General features: G+C 41.8%; 1 protein-coding gene and 1 pseudogene across 2 annotated transcripts in view; both read left to right on the top strand.

The window, feature by feature from the left end:
- Map4k3 (mitogen-activated protein kinase kinase kinase kinase 3) overlaps nucleotides 1–17,014 on the top strand; it is a 149,644-nt gene that overhangs the window by 30,411 nt on the left and 102,219 nt on the right. The gene's annotated exons all lie outside the window — the stretch shown is intronic.
- Nucleotides 314–13,558, top strand: LOC129687130 (uncharacterized; annotated as a pseudogene).

Here is a 17,014-nt window from a genome sequence, read left to right as displayed (position 1 = left end):
CGGCCTTTGGAGTACACCCACATATAAATGTCTGCACACACGCATGTCTCCAAACAGTTTTAAAAATTATTGAAGCATTTCCAAAAAAACACTATCTTGAAATGTTTGCCTAGCTTTTAGAAGCAAAAGTGCTTCTGAATTCTACTTCTTTCTTTCCCACCAGCCACCTCTTGTTCCTCATCCCAGTTTGTTTCACAAACAGGATGATAGATTTCAATATAAACTCCTAAAATCCAGCTTTTCTGCTTGCCTGTCGTTCCCCCTACTCCCGCCGCTCTGTACTCACTTCGCACTGTCAGGCTAGCACCACTGTCCCCAGTCCCCACCATGATCATCTACCAGGACCTCATCATCTATGACGAGCTATTCTCCGACATCCACAAGACCCAGAAGATCGCGTACGGGATGTGCCTGGAGGTTGAGAGCAAGATGATCAGTAGGACAGAGGGTAACATGGATGACTCTGCCATTGGTGGAAATGCTTCCACCGAAGGCCCAAGGGCTAACGTTCTGAAAGCACAGTAGTCACCAGTGTTGATAGTGATGTCATGAACCATCACTTACAAGAAACCAGCTTCACAAAAGAGGCCTACAAAAAGTACATCAAAAATTACATGAAGTCACTCAAAAGCAAACTTGAAGAACAGAAACCAGAAAGAGTAAAGCCTTTTATGTTTGGCAGAGCAAATTAAGCACATCCTTGCTAATTTCAATAACTACCAGTTTTGTATTGGTGAAAACATGAATCCAGATGGTATGGTTGCTCTTCTGGACTACCGTGAAGATGATGTGACTCCATTCATGATTTTCTTTAAGGATGGCTTAGAGAGGGAAAAATGTCACCTGTCTTGTAACTGGCTTCTGCTAACCATCCATACAACACCAGGACGTAGGACAGACGGGACTGATGTCATGTTGAGCTTTTATTTTGACCATGATTTATTTGGATTGGAGGCATTGTTTTTTGTAAGAAAAAACATGTCATGTGGGCTGCCTAAAAATAAAATGCATTAAAAAAAAAAAAAAAAAAGACTCTAAAATCCAAAACAGTGATTACAGCAGGCAGGAAGGTGTCATTTTACGTGAGAATGGGATATTTTTTCCATCATTTGGTGTACAGGTATTCAAAGAATGTTTCTGCCTCCCCTTTGCCCTCATGTCTTCTGGTGAGGAAGATGAAGGTCTGTGTCTGAAGCTTAGGAATGTGTCACTGTGGTGGAGAATCAAGACAGGTGTGGAGCCATGTTTAGCTTTGACGGTGTTTCCACATTCCTGTGGCACTTGTTTCCTAGTGAGTTTGCCTTGACCCACTTTCTCAGGGCTCCCCTCGGGAGAGTGTAGGCGTCCCTGAGTTCCTGTTTACTCTTACCTAAAGAGTGAACAGGAGGAAAGTACGCAGCGTGGGACCACAGCAGTCTCATGCACGGCCTGTAGGAAGCAAGCGATGAAGTGCCCTGTGCACACTATCCACACTCCACACCTCCAGCAGATGCCTTCACAGCAGGTGGAGCCCTCGGAGCGCCCTCTAGACAGCGGTGGGAAGACAGTTTGCACACTGCCTCCCTGGTGGCATAGGTGGCCGGCTGCTCCCCTCCCCCACTTGCTTTTCCTGTGACTAAGTTCACTTTCCACCTGATCCCACACCTCAACCATCAGCTGTGCTACTGTTCAGTGAATAGCCAAGGGTCACTGGCCATGACCCATGTTTTGGTTTTGAGTATTTAATTTATTTATTTTGTATTTTTGTTTTTCAATACAGTTTCTCTGTGTAGTCTTGGCTGTACTGGACTCACTTTACAGACTAGGCTGGCCTCAAACTCACATAGCTCTGCCTACCTCTGCCTTCCTGAGTACTGTGATTAGAGGTGTGTGCCACTGCACCTGGATTATTTTTTTTTTTCAGTATTTTTATTTATTATGGGGGAAGATGTACCACTGTGCCCATGTGGACGTCAGGGGACACCTCTCATGGAATCATCCTTCCTTCAGCTTTTAATTTACGTGGGTTCTGAAGATGAAACTCAGGTCTCAGGCTTGCTGGTAAGCACCCACGCCTGCTGAGCTATCACACTGGCCTATTTGTTCTGTGGCTCAGCTTCACTGCCTTCCAGAGCTGTGGGTTCCCTGTTGCCTCTAAGTCCTCCTTAATGTGAGTGCTGGAGCTGGATTAATCCTGTCCTTTTCTTCTGGCCCTTTGGAATTTAGTCCTTTGGAATTTCCTTTACGTTTAATTGAGATTATGCACACATACGTGTATACATGTGCCCACTAAGTAGAATGGATACTGGGTGAGAGGAGGGAGGGAGGGAAGATGCGGAGCGAGAGAGAAATGTTGCATGCATTGTTATATATGAAGATATTTGACATTTATATGGCATGAAAGCAGAGAGGGAGGATTTGTGGGAGGAAAAGGGGGCCATCAGGAGGGATGAATAAAGGAGGATGAAAATGGCAAACATAAGCAAGTACCATGATTTGCATGTGTGAAAATGTTTTAAGAAGCCCATTTTTAAATTACATTACTACACAGCACATGTTTGGAGGTTAGAGGACACACTTGTGGGAGTTAGATTTGTCTTCCGACCACGTGGGTTTCAGGACTTGAACTCGGTTGTCAAGTCTCACAACCTGCAGAGCCTTGCTGGCACAAGAAAGTCATTATTTCATACCCTGACTAAAAACCTTAACATCCCTCTTTTATTTGTTTATTTGTTTACACATTATTATTTAGTTTGAATTCTGACGAAGTCCTGTGTTTACAGAGATATTTGACGCAGCAGACAAAATGTTCATCAAATAAAATCGTACTGGTTCCATCAGCTTCAGGTGGCTATGTGGAGGAGGGTTGGAGCTCAGTTACAGTATTATAGTTTTGCCATGTGATACTGGCGTGAACCTAGTAAACAAACAAGAGCTCTGTTTTTTGCCCCATACCTGGCATATCGTCAGCTGTAGCAACCAAGCAAGACACTGAACCCACATGCCACTGTGTCCTCCCACTGTGAAATAGTCCGTGAGAGAGAATGTAAGTTAGTGCACTCAGCAAGGAATGTATACCACAAGTCTGTGATATCATTTAAGTCGGGAAAACATCAGCATTTGTGTCCCAGGGAGGAAGTGAACCTACTGGCCCTCTCTAGTCTTCCTTTAAATTGGATCTCAAATAACAGCTTCAGCTAAAAATAGAGGCCAAGAAAGCACTCCTGATGCAGATGTCCATTCCTCGTCTACTCAGGAAATTCACCCAGATGTAAGGAGTATATGAAATACAGTTTGCTTTAAACGGACTCTTGGGCCAGAAGTATACTCACACATGTATACTTATGCACACACATGCACACACACAAAAATAAGTATAAAAATCAAGTAAAAGGTTTGGTGAGATGGCTTAGCTGTAAAGGGCACTTGTCATCAGACCAGATGACCCGAGTTCTCTGCCTGGGGCCTCCACAATAGAAGAATAGAACCTGACTCCCACAGGTTGTCCTCTAAACTCCACCCAGGCTCTGTGTGTGTCACACACACACAGGAATAAATGTAGTAAAAAGCCTTCTTCTAAAAAAACGGTATACCTCTTTAGTTCTAGTATGTGGAAAGCAGACACACAAATGAACTGAAACGTGGTGACTTTATAAAAACAAAGAATAAAATAAAGTAGACTATTGGGGCCTTGGATCCCTGGCACCACATAGGGTGGGGTGGAAGAGAGCTAGGCTCTGTAGCCTCTGGCCTCCACACACATATGTCTACATGCTCATTCCCACAGTCCCACACCTGTAAACGTTAACTCGCATACCACTGCCACAGATGTGCATCTTCGCCACATGCACATTTGTGTTCATACACACAGACTGATTTGCTGTGTTTCATAACATTGGATCCTGTCATTTACCACAGACTTAAAACAGCGGCTAGCATAAGGGCATCAAAATCTTTGGTTTTTCTAAACACCTCGTAATATTTCTAAAAGGCATAATTAATGTTCACGTGGACTGTGTAGTGTGAATGTGTTTCAGGTGAAGGAAAACATCATATAGAAAAGTCTTTTTAGAGCTCCACAAACAGTAACTATGTTAAATATATTTTTATGTGATGTCCTGCTGCATATTGCTTTATGTTTTGATGAGAAGGTTTTATTTTTGAGAAGCCAGTAAGCTTTTCAAAATTTGAAAAATGTTTTATGCTTCATTGTTCTAAAAGTTGTTTTAATCAACTATTCAGACTTCTTAAAAATAATCCTTTAAGTACTGTTTTCATTATAAATAATTTAACATTTCTCTCTTGACACATTTTGTTTTTCTTAATACGCTTGCATACTTGTTCCAAAAGCATGCAATAATATCTTTGGCTGTTACAGCAAAGTGATTATAATGGTTTTCATCACAGTTTGTTGTTACGAAGTGTGGGCGCAGAACCAAAATCTGCATAGAGAGATAGCTTTGAAAATTTTGAAGATCTTTGCAGTATTGCCAGTTGCTTTGTTACTAGAATGATCTGTTATGCCAAGTTTTTAGAACTCTGAATTGTCTGCACTGTTTACATGGTACAGATTGCTGCATGAATATGGAGAACTGTGGATTCAGGCTGTTTGTGGTGTACCCTGCCAATCTTCAAGCATTTCGCTGCCTGTTAGATAGTACAGTGGCCTCTTCCTACTCCAGAGTTCGTCTGGACAGGTGGGTTGCCCTCCTCCCACCTTTCAGATCAGCTCCTGTTCAGACTTGTGTGTAATAGTGACCAAAAAAAAGTAGTGACCAAAGTTTTTCCATGAGATAATCAGAGAAACTTAAGGGATTTTGAAGAAACGGATTTGGGCCTATGCACATGTAAGATTGTGTTTGGTGCCTGTGGGGAGAGAACAGAAGTGTTGCTGTGTTGTTTCAATCTGATTTTGGAGTCAGTGCTCAGAAACTATCCAGGTAAGGACCTTGAGTCATAGCATCTCTTAATCAGGTTGTGCCTACCAGAACCTGTCTCTGCATTTTACTATGGTACTAGGCAGCATGCATCTCTGAAAACTTTGCGATGGACATGCTGGATCAGAATCTACATGATCATTTTTAGTCTGTTTCTACAGTTTTGAGGGGGTTGTTTTTTAAGTTTGAGTTTATCTCACAATCTACTGTACTCGGTTTCTTTTTATTTCTTCCCTCTGCATAATAAACTCACACACTGGCTCAGTACCTCGCTGTTCCACGTGCTCTTCCCTGAGGCTCACTGGTTTCACTCCTCTGATTCCTTCATGTTCTTACTCAGTACTTATCCCAAACCCTTAATTCTGTTCTGTAAGACTGAAAACAGCAACTGTGTATATTTGTTTTGTTTCTTTTAATTAACATAAGGGTGCTGTAGAGATGGTCTGCAGTTATGAGACCTTGCTGCTCCTCCAGGGACTCAGTTTAGATCCCAGGACCCATATCAAGTGCCTCATAAGCACCTGTTTATCCAGCTCCAGGGCATTCAATGCCTTCTTCTGGCCTCCATGACACCTGCATACATATGACATACATGTACACACAAGTAAAGTCAATGCTTTTAAAGTTAAAATGAATTGAATACATATTTTATGTAAGCACTGATCCATTTTATGGGTATGAAAATACAGTAAGACAGTCTAGGACCTCACAGCTTTAACAAGCATTTACTAAACATAATAAAAGTTACTTTGATGTAATGTGACTATAAATACTGGAGATCCCAAGAGAAGTTACAATGTAGAAATTCTTGTAAGTTTGTTTTTGTTGTTGTTGTTGTTGTTGTTTTGTTTTTTTGTTTTGTTTTGTTTTGTTTTAGTTTGTTTGGTTTTACCTAAAAGTTTTTTTCTAAATTGCCTTTTGATCTCCAGTAACCTATATGTAAATGGTATGGTTAAACCAGATATGAGGTTCATACTTTGAATCCCAGCACCCTGGAGGTTGAGGTTGGATAACTGCTACAAGTTATGCCAACCTGGGATACCAAAAAATATAAATGTAAAAATATAGAGATTGTATGACTTGCTGTGACATATGTATATGAAACGACCAGCACAATAATAAACACATCCATGATTCTCTTGAAGGTTTTTTTTTTTTTTTTAGTCTCATGTAATTATCCTTTTTTCTTTCTCCCCTCCCCTTTCCTTGGTTTTTCAATTTTTAATTTACGTTTAAAAGTTTCAAATAGAGCAGTGGTACGTGCCTGTAATCCCAGCACTCAGGGAGGCACAGGCAGATGGATCTCTGATAGCTTGAGGCCAGCCTGGGCTACAAAGCAAGTCCAGGATGACCAAGGCTACACAGAGAAACCCTGTCTCGAAAAACCGAAAACAGAAAACTTCAAACGGGTATAGTACCTTAGGCATATCTCTTTCTCTACCCCAGCCTCTGTTTCTTGCTCCTTTCAATTATTCCTTTTGTTCTCCTAGAGAGTTTGAGTTTGCTTTCATTTTGTATATGCATTTGTAATTGTAACCACACAGCATCTAGGAGCCAAAAACAATTTTAAAAAATTTGCCTTTTTAGACCAGTACAATTCTTTTAATATGATTGTCTCTGGTTTCATTCATTTTCCTACAAATGATACAACTTCATTCTTTATGGCATATATATTTATATATGTGTAAATACATAGACACATATATACTTTCATGTGTGCATATACATATATGTGCATATACACACACATAAAAGTCTTTACCAGTTCTGTTGTTAGACACCTAGTTTATTCATTAACATCATGAGCAAGCATTGATATGCAAGTGTGTCTGATGTGCTGACTTGGAATCCTTTCAGTAAATACTGGGAGTGGCATGGTTGGGTTATGTGGTAGATACACTTTGTTTTCAATTTATTTTATGTGTATGAGTGTCTTGCCTGCACGTATCGTGTGAACAGGTTCCCCTGAAGCACAGAAGGGAGTCATCAGATCCCTAGGAATTGGAGTTACAGATGATTATGAGCTGCTATGTTCTAGTTCTAGCACTATGTGGGTGCTAGAACCAAATGTGTGTCCTCTGCAAGAGCAACCAGTGCTTTTAACCATTGAGCCATCTCCCCAGTCCTTTGAAAAACCTCCACACTGATTCTTGTAGAGGCTGGACTAGTTTACCTTCACAACAGTAGTATGCAAGGGTCCCTGTTCTCCACATTCTTGCCAGCACTTGATTTCTTCATTTTCTTTCATCTTCATATTCATTTTCTTCATGCCTGACATTGTGACTGGGGATGTTTTGACTTGCATTTCTCTGATAGCTGGTAAGGATGAACATTTTCACTTCTTTGTGTGATCTAGTTTTATCTTCTGTCCGGTATAGCTAGCAGAGGTTTGCTCCCCCCCCCCCAACAGGCCACCCCTTCCTCTATTGTATTAATTTGCTACACAGAAGCCTTTCCAGTTCATGAGTCTCATTGTTTAGTGCCTTTATTTTCTGAGACAGAAACCCCTTTCTTTGCCTGTGTCCTGAAGCGTTTCCACTATTTCCCTCACTGCTTCAAAGTTCCAGGGTTCTTGACTCTTAGATCCCTGGGAGTTGATTTTTGTGCAGTGAGTGGTATCCTTACATATTGATATCCAGTGAATCTCTTTTACCATGTGTATTTTTTACTTCTTTGTAAATAATCAGGTGTTTGTCACTATGTGAGTTTATATCTGAGGAGAGAGACAGCAATAAAACCTAAACTAGTTATTTGAAAAGATACATAACAGAAAGACAGACCTCTGCCAAGATCAGTCAAGAAACAAAGGACATGAGTGGTATTTATTGGTTAACATTGATATTGAAAAGAGGACATTCTTGCCAATATAGCAGATACTTAAAAGCTCCTAAGAGAATATTATGAACAATTTGTGCTAATAAAAATGAAAGCCTAAGAGATAGATGGCAGAGTCAAGACAAAGACCATTGCAGTATGCCAGAGAAGAGACAGTGGTGGCCTGGACTACTGCTCTTAGGAATCAAAGCAGATGGAAGGATTTAGAAGGCACCTGAAATTCCTTGAATGGAGGGGTGGGTGTGGGCAGGCATGTCTGGCCTTGTCACACAGCTGCCAGTTGTCAAGTTGACAAGTTCACGCTGGAGAACCCTGTAGTCAACTGCAAAGACGTCTCATGAATGTCTTGTCTTGGACATTCGTCCTGGGCTGCATGTTGGACATACCTGGAAGGGTCTGGCTTGGGCAGTTGGAAGGTGCTAGGTAATAGCAGTGAATTGCATTTTGGGGTGGGTGCTGTTTGAACCCCACTGGGCTGATGACTTACATACAGGTGCTTATGCAAGTCTGGAGCTCCTAGGTGAAATGTCTGCTATGTTAACACAGGATTGAGTTCCTGTTTTAAAATTTGCCAGCTTAGATTTCTTTTTTAAAAATATCTTTAATGGGGGCTGAGAGATGGCTTGGTGGTTAAGAGCACTGTCTGCTCTTCCAAAGGACCAGGGTTCAATTCTCAGCAACCACATGGCAGCTCACAACTGTCTGTAACTCCAGCTCCAAGGGATTTGACAATTTGATGCTAATGTACATAAAATAAAAGTAAATAAATAAAAGTTTAAAAACATCTTTAAATGTTTTCAGAAACATAAAATACCTTCAAAAATCAGATTAAACTCTCCCCCCGTATACTCACTAGTTACCAGGTAGGTCTGAGATGTGAACAAAGGCCCTACTGTGAGAAGTCTCTTGTAACACACTAGAGCGTGTGCTTGTAACAAGAGTGCTGAACTTCTTGACACAGTTTCTTTGAGTGATGCAGCTGTAGCGTAGCTTCAGCTTTCTAGAAGTCTTTGTCAGGCTCTTTTGGTTGCCCTTAGGCAACCAGAGCAGCCCTTTCTAGAATATGGCCCCAGGTGCCCTGCATTCATGCTTTGTTAGGTCCCTAAATTACTTGAAAATGAGCTAGTGAGCTGCTAAGTTTAGGCATCTCTGCTCCCTGGGGCTCAGACACCCCCCCCCCAACTGAAGGAGGGAGGTAAGATAGTTCCAGGGGTTTTGTTCTATTTAGAAGTCAGTGTGAGGGGTTGGAGAGATGCCTCAGAGTTGAAGAGCATTGGTGCTCTTTCAGAGGACTGGATACTATTCCCAGAACCCATAGTGGGCGCTCACAACATCCTGTAACTCCAGCTCCGTGGGAGTCCATGTCCTCGTTAGTCTTCTATGGCATCACGCGCGCGCGGGCACACACACACACACACACACACACACACACACACACACACACACACACACAGAGTAGACCTTTGGAAGCCAGTATGGCATAAATGAAGTAGCTTTTCCTCATGGTCGACTTCCTGGAGTCGATAGATGGCTGCTGCCTACCTTGAAGCCTGCGCCTGACCAGATGGAACTATTATTAAACCTTTATCTACAGTATTTGCCACTTGTCAGGAATTCCTCTTCTTGTTGGCATATAAAATAGATATATCATTTGTTTGTTTATTGTGTGAGACTGGACCCAGGGACCCTTGCACAGGCCCCACAAGTACTCTACCCGTTCAGTCCCAGCCAAACAAAGCTGTGTGCTGAACAAAGCAAACTTTGGGCTTTATTAGTAGTAGATTTTAAAGTCCAAAACACAGCACCTCTTCTAGCTTTAATAGATTGCCTGGGAATGTAGTATGGGTAGGTAGTTAAGTGTGGTTGTGCTTACAGAGTAGATATTTCACAGTTACTCTTACAATTTGGGTTATTCTACTGAACAGCAATTGAGATCTCAGTCTACCCTTTCCTGTCACCTCCCATTTATGTCTTTTCCAGAGTGTATCCAGAAATCCCTTCACAAAGCAGACCCGAGGATTCATCTGGTAGTGTCATCTAGAGGCTGTTGTAATGCAGCATGTTTGGGTTGCTGATGCTGTGGAAGAATTAAACATTGCAACAAACCATCACAGTAGATTTTAGGAAACAGTTGTACTGTGCCTCAGTAGCTAACAATAATGCAAACATTTTTAAACTTATTCTTCTGGAGACTGTTTCCAGGAGCCCTACAAATCCCGGCATCCAAGGATACTCCTTAGTCTTCGTGTAAAATGGCATATCTTTGTATTACCTGTCTTCTTAAGCTTTTGAAGTCGGTTTAGATGACATAATACCAAGTGTAGTTTCTATCTAAGGTTAGCCTCATTGCTTAGAGAATAAGGACAAAGCGTGTGCCCAGGGCAGCATTTTTTCTCTAACATATTCAGTCTTCAGATGAGGAGTTAGTGGATCCAGAGAGCCAACTGTTGATTTATTCTAAAGTAGCAGTGAATACTGGAAAATGCATCTCAGAGCTGCCTAGCCATACACAGGCCCTGGGTTCTGCCTGGCACCACATACAAGCAAGCGGAAAGGCATAAACTGTTACTCCATGCATCCTGGAGGCCACATTCAACTCCTCGAATTTATGCAGTTTGCACTTTATCTCTGAGCTGACTCCCAAAGCCCCATTGAGCTGCTTTCTGTCATGGTAGATTAATTTATAATCTTAAAATTCTGCGAAGCTGAAATCAGTAATGTGTGACAGAAAGCTAAGATAATCAAGTAGTAGGTGAAAAGGCTCATTTTGTATCACAGTGTCAGAGGTTTCTGTGACTAGTAACTTGGCCTTGTTGCTCTGGACTGTGGTGCCACAATATATCGTCTGCTGTCCGATTTGGTGTCACTGGCTTAGCATTTATTGTGAGATGTGTGCATGTGGCATCAGTAATCTGGTCATTCTAACTGTCAAGCACCATTCTATTGTATGACCACCTCACATTGTGTTTATCCTTCACTTGTTGATGAAGAAATTGGCATGATTCCACTGGTAAAAACCATGGCATTGATCTTCATGATTGCTTGTGTTAAACTGGACGTGGGAAAGTCATTGACTGATCAGTGAATGTCCGAGCTACCAGCATTAAGTATATTATCTAAAACATATACATATCCAACACATGCATATATGTATGTAACATATACATATGCATAGTGTAGCATTACATACACTCTTAAACTATTGGTTAGATGCTCATTTTTTTTTTTTTTTTTGTGGTTTGTACTGGAAATTGAACCTACGACTTCATGTAAGTTATACAAGTAATCTACGGAGCTATGTTTCCAACCACTTTTTATTTTTATTTTTTGAGATGTGTGTTGCTAAAGGTTAACCCCCCTCCAGTGTTGAGCTCACCCTATAGCTCAGACAGGTCTGAACTTGGAGAGTGTCCTACCTCAGCCTCTTAAGAAAAGGCCTGACTCCAAATGTCCTGCTTTAGAAACTGAGTTAGGAACTGCAAGTTACTTTTATAGTTGATTAATCAAAATGTTAAAAAGTTATCTATTTCTGTACAATATCAGGTTATATGTGCACCCCCAGAAAGGACCTCTCCTTGGTATATAAAGAGCCTTCCCTGGGTCCTCTCCAAACACATTGCCCATCCTCCTCTATCTGCTGTCCCCACACACTGAAGTTTCCCCTGGGGGACTCATGGTAAATAGCATCTTTCACAGTTGTTGAGGTAATTGATGAAGTTTAAGCTTTCTATTATATCCTCCTTAAAAAGATGTAAGCACTGATAAAATTCAGAAATAAATCTTATACAGTGCGATTGAGGTGCATATGGTCTCTGCATAGTGAGTATTCAAGTTCAGGTCATCTTTTTGGAAAGGCATCCTTTGTTGTGAGACAGTTGTGATTCAAAGCACAGCTTTTTGGGCTCAGGGCAACAGGATTCAAATTCATTAACATCTCAAAGTGTCAGTTGCTTCCTCAGTAAAATGGAAAAGCACTCTCTTCCCAGCAGGCACAGAGCCTGGTGCAGGCTAGATGTTCTCAGGGAGAGACACTGGTTTTGTCTGGTGCTCACTGCCCTGTGCTCTCATCATCGCTGTCATCGTCATGCTCTGAATAGTTAATATGTTGAGCCAGTAGGAGAGTTGTAAAGCCATGCAGAAATGGCACTCCACCGTGTTAGGGTTAATTTATGTGGAAGATGTGAAAGGCCCATTACTAAGATGTTAACCTTAGGTGGTTAGCAGTTGCACCTTTTAGAGGTTTATATGTTATTTTGTAATGGTCAGATATATTTTTTGAGCTTGTGTAATAACACTATGAAGAGATTGTTGCTTTTCATTTGCCTCCCATGTAAATTCTTGCTGGAATGGAAGTAGGCAGAGACCACTGAGAGGAGCCTGGGGTCAGTGTTTGACACAGGGATGGATCATGGCCTGGAAGCAGTTCTCTGCAGTCATGTAACCCTCCTGGCAATACCATAGGTATATGCCTTAAACGACATAGACTTTTTTTTGAGACAGGGTTTCTCTGTTTAGCCTTGGCTGCCCTGGACTTGCTTTGTAGACCAGGTTAGCCTTGAACTCACAGTGATCCACCTCCCTGAGTGCTTGCTTCAGAGTGCCAAGACAACTGACTAGGAAAGATGTAATTTATCAACGTTACATTTTCTCATATAAATATTGCTATCTTTTAATTAGAAGCTTTAAGGACACTCTGATATTTTTGTAGAAAGCCACAACACTGAAACCATGTGCTTTTACTTGGCTGTTGCAGTTATAGTGTGCTTAAAGCTTCCAACTATTTGGAATCTTCTTACACTTTGAATAATGTAACTTGTAACTTCAGTTGTTGGTAAACTACGTCATCAGTTTCTCTTGGTCACATGCGTACATACTGAATAATAATGTTTAAAAATTTTATAGGTTGTTAAACCAATTTTTTATACAGTTGCTTCTCATTTCTCCAGTCATGCTTTTAAAATTTAATAATACTAATACTTTGGGAAGCTGGAGAGATGGCTTAGCAGTTAAGTGTTCTTGTTGCTCTCTCAGAGAACAGAGTTGGACTCCCCATACCCATGTCTACCAGCGTGCAGCCACCTGTAACTCTAGCTCCAAGGGATCAGATGCCCTCCTCATAGGCTCACAGGCATTCACACACGCACAAATAAAAATAACAAACCTTTACAAAGATTTAGGAAGAAAAGTGAGACCCTTTCTTCTAGACTGCCTTTCCTCATTACCCATATTTAACCACTAGGTATTGGTTTAGTTCCTAATTTTAATTTATTTTGCACGTATGTGTTGTGCGTATTTGGATATGTATGTTCACGTACATGTGCAGGTGTGTGGAGGCCTGAGGTTGACATTGCCTTGAACTGCCCTCTAGTGAGCCGGGTTCACTGAACTAAGAACTTGACCCTGGCTAGTCCAGCCAGCTGGCTTGCCCCAGGGGTCCTTTCTTCTGCCTTCTGAGTACTAGGGTTCCAGGCAGCCACAAAGTGTGGCTTTTACATGGGTGCTGGGATCTGAATTTGGGTCTCCATGCTGTGTGGCAAGTGATTCACCCACAGCACAACCAGTGGAGTATGCACTGTGACACATACTCCAGCCCAGTGTGTCTTCTTAGAGCCTTTCTAATCATACGTGAACTCTTGTGTAGGTGTGCTGATGTATGTGCTGCCGTGTTCCTCTCTTGTGTCTTTGGCCTCAAGATCTCACTCTCCCTCATCCTGTGCTCAGAGTTGATGCTCTTCTTTACAGTCTGTTCTTCCTGTCCCATTCCTGTCCATGAGAAACTATGCCATCTGGGAGCTCAGCAGCCCTAGCGAGCTCAGATCTACCATTGTTGGTGAATGGTGCTGCACTGTTCTGTCCCTACTTTGAGGACTGCTCTAGACCCAACCCCACAGGGATTTTTCAGGAAATGCCGGTGTAGCTATTGATAACCTTTGTTCTGGAGACCTGTAACCTGGAAGAGAGAACTCTACCCATTCTGCCCATCTCCATCAGGTGACCTTAGAGCCTGCTCTAGACAATGTGTCCTTAAAGTGTACCATACTGTCTTCTCTGGCCCCATCTTCGTGTTGTCCTGAGATAACACTTTGAAGGGAAAGCCAGCAGAACCAGAGCAAATGAGATGCCACTGGAAGATGTTGGGAACAGGAGGACTTTGGGGGTGGTGTGCACCTCTGCTGGCCAGTCATCCTTCTATAAAAGGCAGTGGGAGGAGTCGTCAAAACCCTTGCAAAGTATGACAGGAATGTCTCCGTTGTTTCTGAAGCTTATCAGATTCATGGTCTTTTGGTTTCACTCTAAAATTTTGCATCATGGAAACACATATGTATTCCATTGTTTGTAATTAAAGATATATGCAGGCTTCACAGGTAGGCATATATTTAACAATATTTTTTAAACTTAGATCTGAGATAGGGATTTAAAATTTTTAAATGTAGTTTTCTGTTATATAAACTTTTAGAAAATAGACTTTTTAGTTACTGATAAAAACAGGGTTCTGAAATGTATAGGTGCTAAATTTTACAGAACATGTTTTACTCAATTACTGGCTGAGTTGTTTAAAGATTCCTAGTGGGTATCAGAAACCTCAGTAGTGTCAAACCAGTGTGTTGAGTGCTGTTTCTGTATACTGAACCATCATCCATCTACTTGCTACTTTTTTAGATATGCATACCCAGGATAAAGTTTAATTTGACACACTACCAATATGAAAAAGAGTAATTGTAACAGTGCACTGTAATGAAGGTTGCCTAATACATCATTCATTCTGTCTGGAGTGTTGCGTTGACTATTCTCTTAACATAGTGGACAATTCTAACTGAAGCTGTGTGTGAGGGGTGCTGCTGTCCTTTGTGTATGACTGCAGTTGCCCTGCACAGAAGGCTGGTAAGGAGACCACAATTTTATTGGGTAGAGCGCTATGTGTGTTTTAGTAAATGTAGTTGATCTGGACTAACAGCTATCTTAGTTTGTAAGTATTGCGCCTAATTTACCTCTTTCCCCCAGTTTTCAGCTTCGCTGCATTTGTGTTCATTGAAAGTGAAGTCCTCTGATGTAACGAAAAGACCTTCCCTAACATGCTCACCAGTTTCTCTAGCTGGGGCAAGTGAGCAGGTTGGGTTGGCCTGAGGAAGTAACCTGATGACCTGATGAAAGAGGGCAGCAAACCCAGACTTGAAATCAACCAACAGAAGAGCCTCGGCCTATTTAGAGAAGTGGTTCTTAAAGATATACTAGTAATTTTTAAATTTTGTGTATGTGTGGTACAAGAGGTAAGAAGTATTAGATCCCTTGGAGCTGGAGTACAGGTGGCTTGGGGTCACCAGTCCTGTGTGTTGAGCCATCTCTTCAGCCCACAGAGGTTTTGTTGTTGTTGCTTTTTTGTTGTGGTGGTTGTTTTTTAATGTTTGAGTGCTTCCCTGTGTGTGTATGTATGTGTATCATGTGTATTCCTGGTGCCCAGGGAGCCAGGAGACAGTGCTGGATCCCCTAGAACTGAAGTTGCAGGATGGCTGTGAGCTGCCATGTGGGTCTGGGAACCCAAGCTGCGTCCTGGAAGAGCAGCAGATGCTGTTCATCACTGAGCCTTCTCCCCAGCCTTCCTCATCCCTCTTTTAGAACTTTTATTGTACTGTTGTGCTTACTCTGGAGGAAGAAGAACCCATGTATATTACTTGCAGTATTTCTGGACCACAGAAAATCCTCTATAGTTCTATGATAGCTATATGCCAGATATTGGGGGTCAGGGGGGAGAGGTCAAATGTAGACTGAGTTTCTGCACACAGACCTCCTCACATGTTCATGTGTGATTGATTTGTAGGTCATGGGTCAGATTATTTTATTAATTCAGGTTCTGAGCAATTGCACTTTTTCATTTCTAGTGTTTCAAGAAAAAAAGAGTGTGTAACAGAAAAGCACTCTTTGCTGCTGTAATTATTAATCTTGAGACGCACTGTCCCTGCTAAGTCTCCAGGTTCTGACTTGGGAATGACTGATGATGTACACATGCAAACTCATTATTTTCTGAGTTCTGAACATCTGTTCCTCCAGAGCCCTGCCCTTGACTGGGGGTCTCTCAGACTCCATTCAGTGTCTGACGGGTGGGCAGTTGATTGAATCAGTCACCTAGGTGGATGATATTAAAATCATAGGTCCTGGAACTTACCTCAAACTACCAACTCATGATCTGCATATGTGTAATAGAAGGTAAAAATCTTACTCAGATGAAAGCAACAAGTAGTTTTTATTGATTTAATTTCTATATTGAGTTGTTCACCTTCTATTCGTTGGTAGGTGTATACAGTGTTTCCAGTTGTACATAGAGTACTAGCTCATTTTCTGCTACTGTAATGAAATTGATCTGAGACAGGTCAGTTTTATAAAGAAAAAAGTTTATTTAATCTCACATTTGGAAACTAGAATTCAAGACTAGAAGTCTAGGTGGCTGTGTTAGTTTCTGGCAAGGGCCTAACAGTGGCATGGGAAAGGTTCACAAACCAGCATGGAAGCTGGAGAGCCTGGGGTTGCATAATTCCGCCTGTGGACACAATCCACTTAACTAAAGACCGTCCCTTCTGCCCCACCTCCCATCCTGGGCATCAAGCATTTGGTGCATACAACCAAACCTATCCAAACCATAACACACTGTTAGCATTTTGGCCACAGTTGTCACTGTGTGGCATTTGGCAGCCTTAGCAAAATGTGTGGCATCTTCTACCTTCTCCAGTTAGTGAGACAGCCTGAATGTTCCTGTACAGTGTCCCCTCGGTGAAGGGTAACTCCCGCATACTTTCACCTTTCTAGTAGTTTTGTTTTGTGTTAGAGGCTGTGTGTGTGTGTGTGTGTGTGTGTGTGTGTGTGTGTGTGTTTATGTTTATGTGTGTGTGTGTGTGAATGTGTGATGCGGAGATCAGAGGACCACTCTGGAAATGGTTCTCTTTCCATTTGTAGGAGGGTTCCAGGATCAAACCCAGATTGGCATGCATCTTGGGCAACAGGCGGCTTTACCTGCTTAGCACCCCAGAGCCCCTTATCTAGGTGTTTGTAATGGCAGGGCTTTGTATATCTCATCTAACATGCTCCCAAAAGCCAAGTTGGTCAGTGATTTTTTTTTTTTTTCTTTAAGCAGTCCTGGAATTTATATCTAGGAGCTCATGCACACTAGGCAGGACTCTGCTGCTGAGCTACAGTCCCAGCCTACGTGACTACTTGTTACGACACTGCAGTCTGAACACACTTGGCTAAAGATACCTTCACTGTTGTTTCTG

The sequence above is a fragment of the Psammomys obesus genome, unplaced genomic scaffold (genome assembly GCF_907164565.1).
Source record: "Psammomys obesus unplaced genomic scaffold, mPsaObe1.curated_primary_1811, whole genome shotgun sequence".
NCBI lineage: Eukaryota > Metazoa > Chordata > Mammalia > Rodentia > Muridae > Psammomys > Psammomys obesus.
Note: the sequence above shows the minus strand (reverse complement) of the source record. Positions and strands in the feature narration are given on the sequence as shown.